At 43.2% G+C, this 15,425-nt stretch overlaps 1 protein-coding gene across 4 annotated transcripts in view; it reads right to left on the bottom strand.

Moving 5' to 3' along the window:
- Positions 1–14,529, bottom strand: part of Ilk (integrin linked kinase) — a 76,023-nt gene extending 61,494 nt beyond the window's left edge. Inside the window, exon 1 of one of the 4 annotated variants that reach the window (XM_045727952.2) lies at positions 14,425–14,529. The gene's annotated coding sequence lies outside the window, so the exon portion shown is untranslated. Of the gene's footprint in view, positions 1–14,197; positions 14,239–14,324; positions 14,346–14,380 lie in introns of those variants that run through there. The other 3 variants (XM_045727953.2, XM_069314775.1, XM_045727955.2) reach the window with 3 other exon arrangements.
- Positions 14,530–15,425: the final 896 nt, after the last annotated feature.

The raw sequence follows: 15,425 nt of genomic DNA, 5'->3' as shown, positions 1-15,425 counted from the left end.
ACTAAACACCTCTCCTCCTCCCACCTCACCGTCTTCCATACGCCAACAAAAGTCATCAATAAAGGTAAGCAATAACTTGTACATACTTTAGTACTAAAGATTTGGTTTGAATTAGGTATAAAATTTACCTTGAAGTTAATTTTTTGGGGAGTGTGGAATGGATTAAATCAATTTACATTATTTCTTATGGGAAAATTCGCTTCGGTTCACGGATTTTCGGCTTAAAAACCGTCTCTGGGAACGGATTAAATTCGTAAGCATAGGTAATGCTGTACTTGCTAAGAAAAAGGACATTATGAGTGCTAAAGTGGCAAAAGGTGTAACAATAATCACGAAACATAGAACACAAACACTTGAAGATGTTGAACAGTTATTATTAATTTGGATACACAACAAGGAGTTAGTGGGTGATAGAGTTTCAGAGGCCATCATTTGTGAAAAAGCAAGAAAATTGCATGAAGATCTTATAATAAACACCCCTAGAACAAGTGATGCAGATGCAAAAGATTTTAAGGAAAGCAGGGGATGGTTTGAGAAATTTAGCAAAAGAAGTGGCATTCATAGTGTTGTGAGGCATGGGGAGGCTGCCAGCTCAAGACAAACCAGCAGCTGAAAGATTTGTTGGCGAATTTAAAGATTTTGTGCAGAGTGAAGGATACCTACCACAACAAGTATTTAATTATGACGAGATGAGGCTATTCTGGAAAAGATTGCCGAAGACATACATTACCCAGGAGGAGAAGTCACTGCCCAGACACAAGCCTATGGAAGATAGGCTAACTCTTGTGCTGTGTGGTAACGCGAGTGGGGATTTGAAAATTAAACCCATGCTTGTGTATCATTCTGAAAATCCAAGGGTTTTCAAAAAATATAATGTGCAGAAAAGCAAAATGTGTGTGATGTGGAGGGCTAATGGTAAGGCATGGGTGACAAGGCAATTTTTTTACCGAGTGGGTGAATGAAGTGGTTTGCCCTGCCATCAATAAATATCTGCAGGAGAAACATTTGCCACTCAAGGCTCTGCTTCTCCTCGACAATGCTCCTGCTCATCCTCCTGACTTGGAGGATTCATTATTGGAAGAATTTAGTTTTATTACAGTAAAGTTCCTTCCTCCCAACACCACTCCTCTACATCAGCCTATGGGACCAGAAAATCATTTCCAATTTAAAGAAACTTTATGAAAGGGCACTTTTCCAGCGATGTATTGAAGTGACGGATGCCACAAACCTCACCCTCAAAAAGTTCTGGAAAAGCCATTTTAACCCTATCGCGCGCCCCACGAGCGCGCCGCAGACTTTGACGTCATGGCCCCAATGGTGCAGGCGAGCGTGCGGCGACGCCTAAATGTGTATACTCGTTTCAGTTTTCTCACCTTAACCCTTAAACTGCGCATGGCGTATATATACGCCCTGAGTAACATGTCCCATGGTGCGCATGGCGTATATATACGCCATAGGGTGCCAGGCCTGATTCAAATGGCCCGCAGCTACACGGGGTTCACAGTAGCTTCCTCAGGGCTCTTGTAAACAGATGCCATTTTAAAAAAAAATCGTGGGCAATATTCTCAGGTGTGAGAGGCACAGTACTGTTGGAGCAACCAAGGCCGGCGCACGCAGCATGAGCGAACAGCATTGATGTTCAGCTTGTGACCACAGCATCGCCGAAAAATGTCAAAATAAATATATAATTGTTATTATTTAGCGATGACAATATTACAGATGACCAATGACTGTGATATAAATAACCAGGGTTGTGATAATAGCAGGATTGTTGTAATAATTAGCGCTGTGGGAGGAGTGATGCTGAGAGATGGAGGGAGACAGCATCGTTTACTGACTGTGTGGCCACCTGTTATTGTTTGCATTCACCATACCAGGTCAGTGGTTCTCTATGGTGAACACAAATGTAGATACTTATATATAATGTGTGTATTAGTGTAATAACTGCAAAAGGATTATGCTGGGAGGAGCCATATGGGTGACGGAGGTGACGTCGTCTGCACGATTTGTCTAGCTGTTTAGAGGGTGGCCACTATGCTCTTTGGGCGCACTACAAGCTTAGGTGTACAGTTATGGTGCATAAAACATGTAGATATTTATATATAATATGTGTATATAGGGTAATAACACTGCAAAAGGTATTGTTGGGGGAGAAAGTTTAGTGCGTGTGACCTTGAAAGAGTGAGGGAGCCGCCAGCCGCCATCTGTGTATAGCGACGACTCTTAGTGCCTGAACTAACTATATCAGCTTAGCTGTACAGTTGTGGTGAACAAAATATATACATACTTATATATAACGTCTGTATATAGTGTAATAACACCACAAATGGTATTGTTGGGGGAGAAAGTTTAGTGCGTGTGTTGAGGGAGTGGCAGCGAGTGGCTGGCTGGTGTGTGGCGGTAACTCCTCATTGCTTTTCGACTCTCAATACCAACTTAGTAGTTCGTTATGGTGACCAAAACATGCCAATACAGTGGTACCTCGCATAACGATCGCCCCAAAAGACGAACATTTTGGGTAACGAACGGCCCGATCGGTGTCAAATCGTCCCGTATGATGAACGCTGGTTTGAGTAACGTCAACACCACATGGTGGGGTCGCGCTGCTTCTTGCACATTCTTAGACGCCTCCGACAATGCACATAAATTATGTTGTTCTTGTTTAAAGATGCTAATGATGCTGGGATATAAAAGGGTGACTGCTGAGATGTTGCAAAGCATTGACGTTTTTGTAGGAAAAAAGAAATGAAATGTCTGATATACAACAAATGTCAAAAAAGTTCGTTCGGTGTTCGGCAGGTAGGCTGCTCCATTAAAACAATCTTTCTTTGTTTCAAATGTGTTCCATTTGTTTTGCATTTGTCATTTACGTCTCAATAATGGAGAAGCCTACCTTACATACACTGAATAAACCATTATGACATTTTCCTTTCTTCAAATGTGTTCAATATTTATTTTTCATTTGTCTTATAGCAAAAGGTTCGTTCGGTGGTCAGCAGGTAGGCTGCTCCATGTTTCTTAAATAAAAAAATAAAAAACGAAAAATAAAAGAACTGTTGAAACAATTTGAAAAATGGACAAATGCCATAAAGGTTCGTTCAGTGTTTGTCGGGTAGGCTGCTCCATTATTGAGACGTAAGTGACAAATACAAAACAAATGGAACACATTTGAAACAAAGAAAGATTGTCATAATGGAGCAGCCTACCCAACAAACACTGAACGAACGTTTTGCTATAACGAATATGAAAGACAAGGGCTGTTGGCTGGGTTGGTAATGAGTGAGCAACCATTTGTAGCACACGTGCCTCTGGCTCTCAAACACCTGTCCGACACGGTGTTGAAAGACTGCGCTCAGTCGGTGCAATTCAGACCCTATCGTTTGAAGAACATAAGGGTCATAACATTGGTGAAGCTAGGCGCAATAAGGGCTTAACACAACGGTCGGATGCCAATGATACAGCACCTATGAGGATGATACAGCGAGCGTATCCAGTTGTAGCTCTGAGCCCCACCCTTGCCATCTCGAATTTATATAGATGATACATAGATGAATCGTTTTCTGCGTTCAGTGATGATGCATCTGATACAAGTAGCATAGATGAACAGTGTTAGCGGCTTCCATGGTGGTGTTGTTCATTGATATTTTCAAGAATACCTGAATCTCTTCCTGACTGATGGACACTCTTTGAGGCTAGCTGAATCTCTTCCTGACTGATGGACACTCTTTGAGGCTAGCTGAATCTCTTCCTGTGTGGGACCTTACAAAGCGATCTTTTCAAGACTACCTTACAATTTGAGCTTTTCCTATAATCGTTTCAATACTACCTTATGCTTTACAAGCTTGGCTACATACCACCTACATGTACTAAAGCCAAGGGTGCACGCGAGTGCGTTATTTGCAAGCACACAGAACGATGAAACAGGAAACGAAAATCTATCTGTAGCTGATGCAAGGAGAGCAAAGTCGCGCTGTGTACCATGGACTACTTCGTTGACTATTACGCACCTCCAAAGTACTGAGTGTGTAATACAGTGTGTTACTGTGTAAATAGTATGTGAAACTGTATATATTGTAATTTTAGTGAATTTTTACCACGTAATATTGTGACAAATATTTATTGTGGACACATTACTGACACATGTATCACAGTTCCATGGAAAATTATGAACATTCTACTGTATACATATTGTAAAGGTCACAAATATGCATCATATACGATAAAAGAAACAAATAAAACCGCATTGGAAATGCATAGAAAAAATATTTGAAAATATATTTGTGGCAACACGCGGTGCTTGAATGGCCTGCGCGACCGTGTCTGGGAGCTTCACACACGGGCGACCAGGCCCTGATGACGTCACAGCGTACCTTGTCCACACTCTCACAGCCAAAGTAAGTGGAATTTGGTAATTATTTTTACATAGACATGTTCAGGGACGGTAATTTATCATTTTACAAAGAAAAATTATATTTTGGGGAACATTTGATGTCATGCACACTGGGGGAATTTCACAATAAACACAGTGCATCACACTGGTTACATGGGGGGACACTCGTTTTGTATGACGTCCGTTTTACATGACGAACATGGAACGGATTAAATTCATTATGCGAGGTACCACTGTACTTATATATAACCTGTGTATAGAGTGTAATAGCAGCAAAACTATTTGTTTATTGTTTTATAAACATAATAATTAAATCACTAATATGCACATCATACTTTTGAGTATAGCGATTATTAACCACTTTTATTATATAAATATATTACAATACACACTATTGAATAATATTACTGCAAAAAACTAAGAAAAAATCAATCGGAGACATTGAAACAATTAGGTAATAATATCTTTGTGGCAACTCCCATCTGCCAACGCGGGTGACGCTGACCGGGTCTGACGATCGCTCTGTCAACGCCCACTTTTTGCCAGACTTCCTCGGTCAATTGCGCCCAAAATATGTCGCCTACGATTTTTTTTTTTTCCGTGCTCAGGGGACACAAATTAACATGTTTAGAAGACGAAAAAAAAATTTTGAATTTTTTTTTTCTTGTGCACAGGGGTGTAAATGTCCCAAGGACCCCTGAGCAGTGTAAGGGTTAATTCTGGTGCTACATTGTTCGTTTTGGTATCATTGTGTTCGCAATTAAAATCCCTACAGGTGTGTATAAATATAATGTCCTAAAGCCTGGCATGACTCCCAACAGCAAAGCCTAAAGTTGGCAAAAGTTACCCGTGAGCGCACAAAATCAGTAAAATGTGCATACTCGTTCCATTTTTCTCACCTTAATTCTCGTGCTACGTCGCTCGTTTTGGTATCATTGTGTTTGCAATTAAATTCCCTACAGATGTGCATGAATATAATGTACAAAAGCCTAGAGTGCCTCCCCGCAGAAAAGCCTAAAGTTACCCGTGAACGAGCACCAATTTGTATACTGCAACCTAATGTGTATACTCGTTCAGTTTGATTACATCAATTTTCGTGTTACGTCTTTCATTTTGGTATCAAATTGTTCGCAATAAAAAGGCACGTATTTTAAAACTAGGCCCATAATAATAGAGCAATAACTGGAATTTTAACAAATATTTTAATTCTGGAAGCTCATCATCACAAAATTATTTATATCTTTCCAGTGTTCTGACAAATTTTTGTGTTACATCTTTCATTTTGCTATCAAATTGTTCGCGACGTAAAGGCCCACAATTTAAAACTAGTCCCAACATAATAGCACAATAAATAGAATTTTAACAAATATTTTAAAATTTTGATCAAAAACCTATTTATAATCATATAAGTGTTCGGACATCAAGTTTCATGTTACATCTTTCATTTTGGTATCAAATTGTGCGCATTCAAAAGGCGCTTATTTTGATACTATCCCAAGGTCGATTGGATAAAAAATGAATTTTATACAAATATTTTTGTAGTGGACGCAAGTCTTGTCCAAAGTTAGGACTCAGGAGAAAAATAATGGACGAGAGTCCGGTCCAAAGTGACCGATAGTGTTAACATTTGTAGTGCTTTAAAACTCATAGACAAAGCCTAGCAAGAAGTGATTCTAAGAACCATGATCATTGGCTGGAGAAAACTGTGGCCTGAATGTGTTCCAGAACGAGACTTTGAGGGGTTTGAGCCTGAACCTGAAGTGCCTCTTGTTGAGGAAATTGTTACTCTGGGCCGGCAATTGGGCTGGGAGTTAGATGGTGCTGATGTGGAGGAGTTGGTGGAGGAACACAGCGAAGAACTGACCACTGAAGAACTCCTAGCCTTTACAAGGAGCAGCAACAAGAGGCAGCTGAGGAAATTTCTTCAGGGAAGAAGGCAGTACAGAATAGCCCTTCCTCAATAATTAAGAAAATGTGTGCAGCATGGGAAGAACTGCAAACTTTTGCTGAAACAACTCACCCAAATCCAGCTGCGGTAGGCCTTTGCCTTAAACTTTTTAATGACACTGTAATGCATCACTACAGACAAATGTTAAAACGTAGGGAGAAACAAATCTCTATGGGAAGATTTTTAGTAAAAAAAACAAGCAGTGCAGTGAACCACAAGCAGGTCTTAGTGGTATGCAGGCAAAACATAGGAGAGTACCCCAGAGAAGTCAACACTGCCTGATGTTATAATGGAAGGGGACTCCCCTTATAAACAGTTACACCTCTCCCTCTTTCCCCTCCTCACCATCTTCCATACACTAACAAGAGTCCTCGATAAAGGTAAGTAAACATACTGAGTTAGAAAAAAAATTGCATTCAGTATAAAATGTATTTTTAAGTTAATATTTTAGGGGGTGCGGAATAGATTAATTCAATTTACATTATTTCTTATGGGAGAATTTGTTTTGACTTACGACCCGTCTTTGGGAACGGATTAACTTCATAAGATGGGGCCTCACTGTATTTATAAATACAGAGCACCACTTGGTTTCCGAACTTTAGTTATCCGAAACTTCCAGTTTCCCGATTGGGGTTGGGGAGTCACGCTACACGAACTAAGTTCGGGTAGGAAGCAGTCCGCCAAGCTTCACGCCGGCGGGGTGGGAGTTACCCTACACGAACCAAGTTCAGGTGAGGAAGCGGCCAGACAAGCGTCGGGCTGGCCTGTGGTGGTAGGTGGGTGGGTGGGAGATGGTTTAGTTTGCCCACTGACCATGCCGGAAGCCACCACTCTGGTGCCTGTTACCCTGTGACGTCACAGATTGGTGCCTGCTACCCTGTGACATCACAGATTGGTGCCTGCTACCCTGTGATGTCACAGATTCACGGCCTATTGTTCCCATTGTTTGAATTTGTCTCGAGACTGGAGTGTTAATTCCGTGACTTTGTTTTACATATCAGCACAATCAAGGAACATTCGTGCACCATGTCGGCTCCAAATGCACACATTGTGTCAGTGAAAGCATCAACAAGTGGGTTATGTAAAAGAACGAGGTCAGTGATGACATTTGAGAAGAAAGTTGAAATAATTAAGAAGGTGGAGAGCGGTGTCCCGAGAAGTGTCGTGTGTGCTGAATATGGCATTAACAAAAGTACTGTTTTTGATCTTCTTAACCCTTAAACTGCGCAAAGCGCCTGCAGGGTCACGTCCGGTTTGCGCAACGCGCCTCCGGGTATTTGTATTTTTCACGTTCCATTCAAAACTCCCGCGGCTACATGGGGTTCACATCAGCTTCCTCAGGGCTCTTGTAAACAGACGCCATCTTTAAAAAAAATCGTGGTCCACATTCCCGGGTGTGGGAGCCTCAGTAGTGTGTGAGCAACCAAGGCTGGCGCTCACAGCATGAGCGCACAGCACTGCTGTTCAGTGTGTGACCACAGCATCGCCTAATAATGTCAAAATATATATATAACTTGTATTATTTAGCCATGATAGTGTTATAGAAGAGCCTGAGTGTGGTAATGACTGGGTACAATGTTCAAATATCAGTGATTCAATGCTGTTCACGATGTTCACAGCGCTAGCCACAGCACCACAGCATTATTTCGTCCATCTAGGAATCTTCAAATGATTTCTTAGGTTCCTTTTCAAAATAAACGTGTGGTCAATTATTCATTTACAGGAATTAGTGACCAGGATTGTGATAATAGCAGGATTGTGGTTATAATTAGCATTGTGCATAGTATTGTGGAAGGAGGAATTTTGGTGAGGGAGGGAGGGCGAGAATTGAGGTAGCCTCATTGTGTGTGTGGGGCAGCCACTCTTTGTTTTGCTCACCATACTAGCTTAGTGGTTCGCTATGGGCAACACATATATACATGTGTATATACAGTGTGTATATAGTGTAATAACAGCAACAGGAGAATGTTGAGAGGAGCTATTTTGGTGAGGGAGGTTACGTAGTAATCGTAGCGTCGTCTGCTGTCTGCTGTGTGATTTTTCATGCAGTGTATGGTGGCAACTGTACTGTTTGGACACAATACCAGCTTACTTGCATAGTTCTCGTAAATAAAACATGTAGATAGGTATATACAACATGTGTAATTAGTGTAATACGAACAATAACAGAATGGTGGGAGGAGCAATGTTGGCGAGTAAGATGTTGGAGTGAGGGAGACTGGCTTGGTGTGGCTGCTCTCACTCGAGATGTTCTGAGTGTGTTGATGGTGAATGTATATATAGTGTGACAGTGTATAGTGTGTAAATAGATTGTATATATACATAAATTAGCATGATACATAGTAAATATGTGCAGCATATGTGTACACAAGTGTCATGCACATAACACAGTGTCCTCGGTCAGTACGGATGTTTTACTGCCATAATATAGTGTACGTGTTCATTATACATAGGATTAGCACGTAAAAACCAATAAAATGTATTTGGAACTGTGCGCAAAAAATGAACAAAAATATATTTGCGGCAACTCACGTGCCCCGCCCCGGGCACCCTACTGGCCCCGGGAACATACGTCACGGGCGAACGGGGAATGATGACGTCACACGCCAACTTACGGACCCCATAGCAGCCAAAGTAAGTACAATTTCAATTATTTTTTACATACCCATATTGAGGGAAGGGTTTTTGACACTTTAAAAAATCAAAAGAATTTTTTCCAGAGAATTTATTTCCTGCGCACTGTGGGGGTGTCATATTTGGAGGCAACACAGTTAAGGGGTTAAGGCTAAACCTACAATTTTTTACTATTTCTCTAAAAGTGAAAGTTGTAAGGCAATATGAAATAGAAAGGTAGTAAGTAAAGCAAAGGTGGAGAGTGTTGTTTTAAAAACAAGATCTAAGGGAATGAAACAAATGTCAATTAAAGAGTCTTTTGCAATGGCTTCCTAGAAAGCTCGCATTGCATCACCTGCACCCGACTCATCACATGTTGACCCAGTCAACCCAACAACTTCAGTCAACCCAACACCAACATCCACCACCACCTCTTCCAAGTAAATAACTGCGCTTCATCAACATCGATCATCAACATAAGCGGATCAGGACTTCACTTATTGGCGAGTACAAACAAAATACGGTCGCATTTATGCTATGAACCTGTCGATTTTTTCCTCGAGTTTTTTCATAACTTTTTCAATAATTTTTTTTTTATATTTCCAATTTATTTTTTCCCTCCATTTCTCGTTTATGAGCTTACATGATAACCGACGAGTCTTGTCTCCAGGGGGTTCGGAAACCAAGTGGTGCTGTGTAATCACGTTCGTCAGTTTCTTGTTTTCCTCTGGCATCTATCTTGAGGTTATATCGAGATGATTTCGGGGCTTAGCGTCCCCGCGGCCCGGTCCACGACCATGCCTCCTTTTTGTTACACATCCCCCAGGAAGCAGCCCGTAGCAGCTATCTAACTCCCAGGTACCTATTTACTGCTAGGTAACTGGGGCATCTGGGTGAAAGAAACATTTTGCCCATTTGTCTCCGCCTCCACCGGGGATCAAACCCAGAACCTCAGGACTACGAATCCAAAGCGCTGTCCACCCAGCTGTCAGGCACCCAAGGAAAGGAAATTCCTGTTTCAATCAATTCCTGCATTACCATAAAAATTCCATGATTATCCTTCTTGGGTCAGGAACACAACATAGAACCTACAGTTAAGCAAGGTCTGTTTACACCTTCCTTCAGTAGTCGCTCCAACTTGTGGTGCTCTCTTTCTAGGTTGACTGTCCACAGAAGCTTCTGGTAGTAGGTCAGTGTGCATGAGGTAGGGAAGAGAAGCCCCCACCTCCATTGATTGTCACATTCCTGGGTAAGTTCCCGAGTTTATTCTTTTCTGACATCGACACGGGTCTGATCATTCTCCTTTGTCTCAGCATTATTCTTCTGTCTCGTATCGTTTCTATTAGTTTCACTGTCACTGCCTACACTTTGCATCAGCTCCTATTGTGTCCATTTCTTCTCTCCCTGGTTAACCCTTCTTGAACTTCATCCTCCACTACTGACTGGCTGTTTTCAGAGTCCATGTCCATGTCAAAATTTTCATGGGGAGTAGCCAATTGTACAATCTTCCATGCCGTTACATGCCTCAGCACCCAGCATGGTGCAAGGTGTGTGGTACAGTATATGGTATGTAGTTTTCGTTTAGTTCATTTATTAGGAACCCTATACCCAAACTATGGGCGGTAGTGGAAAGAATTACAGAGGCACATAATGGACTCTGGGACTGAACCCCAAAATTCATTTAGCTTACCACATTACAGTTTTGATGAGCTAGTTACAAAAATTCAGTGCTCATAGTCACATCAATAATGGGAACAAGACCGATCACAGGTACAGTTTCTGAATGCAGCAACTGACATATGTTGAGAGCTAATGTCACAATTGATGTTTATCCTGCACACCGTCCCCCATCCAATGGGGAGTGGTGGATAGGTTACAATCACACAGTTATTACCTACAGTTAGCAAACTGAGGATATTTGGCTAATAGTTCTAGTAGCAGATCATTCTGAATGAAATACACATCTCTTGAACATTTGTACGTAATAGTCAGTCCCCTTGTATGTAGACTGAGCTAAGCACCAGAACAAATTTCACCACTAGGAGCATGAGCAGGTAGCTCTTGACCCCACCAATGGTGGGATACAACTGCGAAGACTGCAAAGGTAACCACACACAACTCACCCTTGGCTCGGAGGTTTCCTGCACTAACAGGACCCTAATTTGACCACTCTGGTCACACCCAATGCCAGTGTTGTATCTGTTGTGGAGCAAAGGTCTCTTGTGGAGCAAACCATCTTTTCAAGTTAACCTGTTATACCAGTGTATAACAGTGGCAGCAGTACACGTTTACTCCATGACAGATATCACACGCATTAATCATGATTTGAATGGTCAAATCCAGTAGTATCCAAAATTTACCTAGATTTACTTGAATTTACCTGAGGGCCACTAACACTAATGCCTCAATGAGGACAGGAAGCTTGTGTCTTGTCAAAGGTCCCCCCCCCCCTCCCTTTCGAGAAAATGATCTCCAGAGTTAAACTGATGACATCACAATAGTCACACCATGCATATAGTGTACATAAAACACACACTTGGCCTTTTATTTTATAGGATGAGAGCCCCATACTATTCTTAAATATTCTTAAATCAGTCATGATGCAGAATGGCATAAATTTGTTTAGTTTTAACCCCACTTATCAAGTTGTTCAAAGTCATTTTGCAAAAATCAGTTAGATTGAATAGGGATATGCTAGGTTAGGTTTTTTCTTAAAACTTTAATAGCAAACTATCTTGGATGTGGTGACCTGTTTCACTCTGACCACAGATACAACACCGGCACCAGCCTTGACCGCAGGGGCAACACCGGCACCAGCCTTGACCGCAGGGGCAACACCGGCACCAGCCTTGACCGCAGGTGCAACACTGGCACCAGCTTTGACAGCAGGTGCAACACTGACACCAGCCTTGACCACAGGTGCAACACCGGCACCAGCCTTGACTGCAGGTACAACACTGGCTGGTTTGACCACAAGTGCAACTCTAGCACCAGCCTTGACCACAGATATTTTGATAAAATTCTGATAAAGATCTTGATAGAAAACTGTCCCCTGAGGACCAAATAAAGAACATCGTGCGAAGAACCTATGCTACACTTTCCAATTTCAAAATTACTTTTAAATACATGGATGGTGAAATACTAAGGAAATTGTTCATGACCTTTATGAAACCAAAGCTGGAATATGCAGCAGTTGTATGGTACCCATATCTTAAGCAGCACATCAACAAACTGGAAGAGGTGCAAAGACATGCAACTAAATGGCTTCCAGAACAAAGTCAAAAGCTACAAGGAGAGGTTAGCAATATTAAATATGGTTAAACAAGAAGATAGAAGAGAAAGAGGCAATGTGATCACTATGTACAAAATAGAACCAACAATCGACAAATTGATAAAGAATTCCCAAGACCTAGAACTTCAAGAACAACAGGTTATAGATGGTAGATGATTGGAACAAGTTAAGTGAGAAGGTGGAGATGCCAAAACCGTCAGTACTTTCAAAACGTTACACGACAGAGTACTGTACTGGGAAAACGGGACACCATGAGTGTAGCGCTCATCCTGTAACTACACTTAGGTAATTACACTTAAGCAATTACAAATGAAATACCGGTACTAACCTTGACCACAGGTGCAACACTGTCACTAAGCTTGACCACAGGTGCAACACTGCCACCAACCCTGACCACAGGTGCAACACTGCCACCAACCCTGACCACAGGTGCAACACTGCCACCAACCCTGACCACAGGTGCAACACTGCCACCAACCTTGACCACAGGTGCAACACTGTCACTAACCTTGACCACAGGTGCAACACTGCCACCAACCCTGACCACAGGTGCAACACTGCCACCAACCCTGACCACAGGTGCAACACTGCCACCAACCCTGACCACAGGTGCAACACTGCCACCAACCCTGACCACAGGTGCAACACTGCCACCAACCCTGACCACAGGTGCAACACTGCCACCAACCCTGACCACAGGTGCAACACTGCCACCAACCTTGACCACAGGTGCAACACTGCCACCAACCTTGACCACAGGTGCAACACTGCCACCAACCCTGACCACAGGTGCAACACTGCCACCAACCCTGACCACAGGTGCAACACTGCCACCAACCTTGACCACAGGTGCAACACTGCCACCAACCCTGACCACAGGTGCAACACTGCCACCAACCCTGACCACAGGTGCAACACTGCCACCAACCCTGACCACAGGTGCAACACTGCCACCAACCCTGACCACAGGTGCAACACTGCCACCAACCCTGACCACAGGTGCAACACTGCCACCAACCCTGACCACAGGTGCAACACTGCCACCAACCCTGACCACAGGTGCAACACTGCCACCAACCCTGACCACAGGTGCAACACTGCCACCAACCCTGACCACAGGTGCAACACTGCCACCAACCCTGACCACAGGTGCAACACTGCCACCAACCCTGACCACAGGTGCAACACTGCCACCAACCCTGACCACAGGTGCAACACTGCCACCAACCCTGACCACAGGTGCAACACTGCCACCAACCCTGACCACAGGTGCAACACTGCCACCAACCCTGACCACAGGTGCAACACTGCCACCAACCCTGACCACAGGTGCAACACTGCCACCAACCCTGACCACAGGTGCAACACTGCCACCAACCCTGACCACAGGTGCAACACTGCCACCAACCCTGACCACAGGTGCAACACTGCCACCAACCCTGACCACAGGTGCAACACTGCCACCAACCCTGACCACAGGTGCAACACTGCCACCAACCCTGACCACAGGTGCAACACTGCCACCAACCCTGACCACAGGTGCAACACTGCCACCAACCCTGACCACAGGTGCAACACTGCCACCAACCCTGACCACAGGTGCAACACTGCCACCAACCTTGACCACAGGTGCCACCAATATTGGCACCATCCCTAACCTCGGCTTAGGTTAGGTTAAGTTCGTGTAAAGAACTTCGATAACGTAGTCTATTTCGTTTATTATGCACCCCATACCCTTCCTGTGGGCGGTAGTGAAAAGGGTTACACAAGCACACACACGGTAGTCTCATGGATGTAAACAGATATATTAATGACCCTTTTTGAACCCTGTGAGAGGTCAATCTCCTCAAAGTAAAAGAGGTCATGAGTGAGATGGACCTTCTGCCCTAATCTCCCACCCTTAGCATCTTGTTTACCCATCCCCCCCACCCCCATGTAAACACCTTCCCCTCACCGCCACAGATCACAACCACTACTAAAAATAGTCGACCAAAATCCTCCCACACAACACAGACCCACACACACACCGTCCGAACGCTCTTCCAAAACTGGCTAAGCTTCCTGAGGTTCCTCCGGCTTACCTCCTCCCCCCCTCAGCCTCTACCAGGCTTCACGGCCTCCTGCTGGAGGGTCTCACCTCAGTCAGTAGCGTGAAGAGCGAGAAATAGAGGGAAGACTCACCATCTGGTGGCAGGTCTGGCCGCCACACCTACGCCCGGACTCGTCACTCTCCCCCAGCTAGTAAACACACACCTCGCCCCCGCCTGCGCAACTCTCTCAAACATAGCATTCATATACGGGATATATGACTCTATTCCCCCTTATAGATCCTTCTATATATATATTTATCACTCATTTTGACAAGATGTATTTATTTTACAGTAGTTGGTAATATATATGTATATATATAGTGGGGAGACCTGCCGGAGCTGAAGGGGGCGGGGAAATTGAGTCACCACTTAGCTATTATTGCCCGCATATTATTTCTGAGGTCGAGCGAAAGCACAAAATGGAGACATTTTTGTTTTTGTTTTAATCTATTCTATGAGAGAGAATGTCTGTCCATTTGTTTGCTTGTTTGTCTGTCGGTCTAAAGTTGGAGGCCAGACGCATAGGGCTAGTCTCACCCAAATTGGCAAAGGGGGTACAGGATGATCATAGCCTGGCTAGGATGGGGTACAGGATGAACATATCCTGGCTAAACAAATAATATAATAAATAACGAATTAAAAAAGTCAACTCATGGATGTCAACAAAAAAATTTACACTAAACATAGAAAATACTACTACATTTTATTTGGAAGTAAATCATCAAACCAAATTCCGCTTCAGATAGACAATGTTAACAATAGCAATACAAATGACAGAACGTTTCTTGGCCTATACATAGAAAAAAGACTCAACTTCAGCACCCACATACAACACATAGCAAAAATAAGTCTCAAAAACGGGCGGTATACTCTCTAAAATCGGATATTATGTTCCCCGTTCTGCTTTCCTCACGTTGTACTACTCGTTAATCTATCTCTATCTTACATTACATACGATATCTATGAATGGGGTTCAAGCACAGTAAATAATCTCAAGCCCATCATCACCCAGCAAAAATCTGCTATCAGAACTCTTCAGACAACACACAGCCCCTCTTTAAATCCCTAAACATGTTAACCATACACTCACTC

This window comes from Procambarus clarkii, chromosome 80 (genome assembly GCF_040958095.1).
Source record: "Procambarus clarkii isolate CNS0578487 chromosome 80, FALCON_Pclarkii_2.0, whole genome shotgun sequence".
Taxonomy (NCBI): domain Eukaryota; kingdom Metazoa; phylum Arthropoda; class Malacostraca; order Decapoda; family Cambaridae; genus Procambarus; species Procambarus clarkii.
This window is presented reverse-complemented; position numbering and strand designations above follow the sequence as displayed.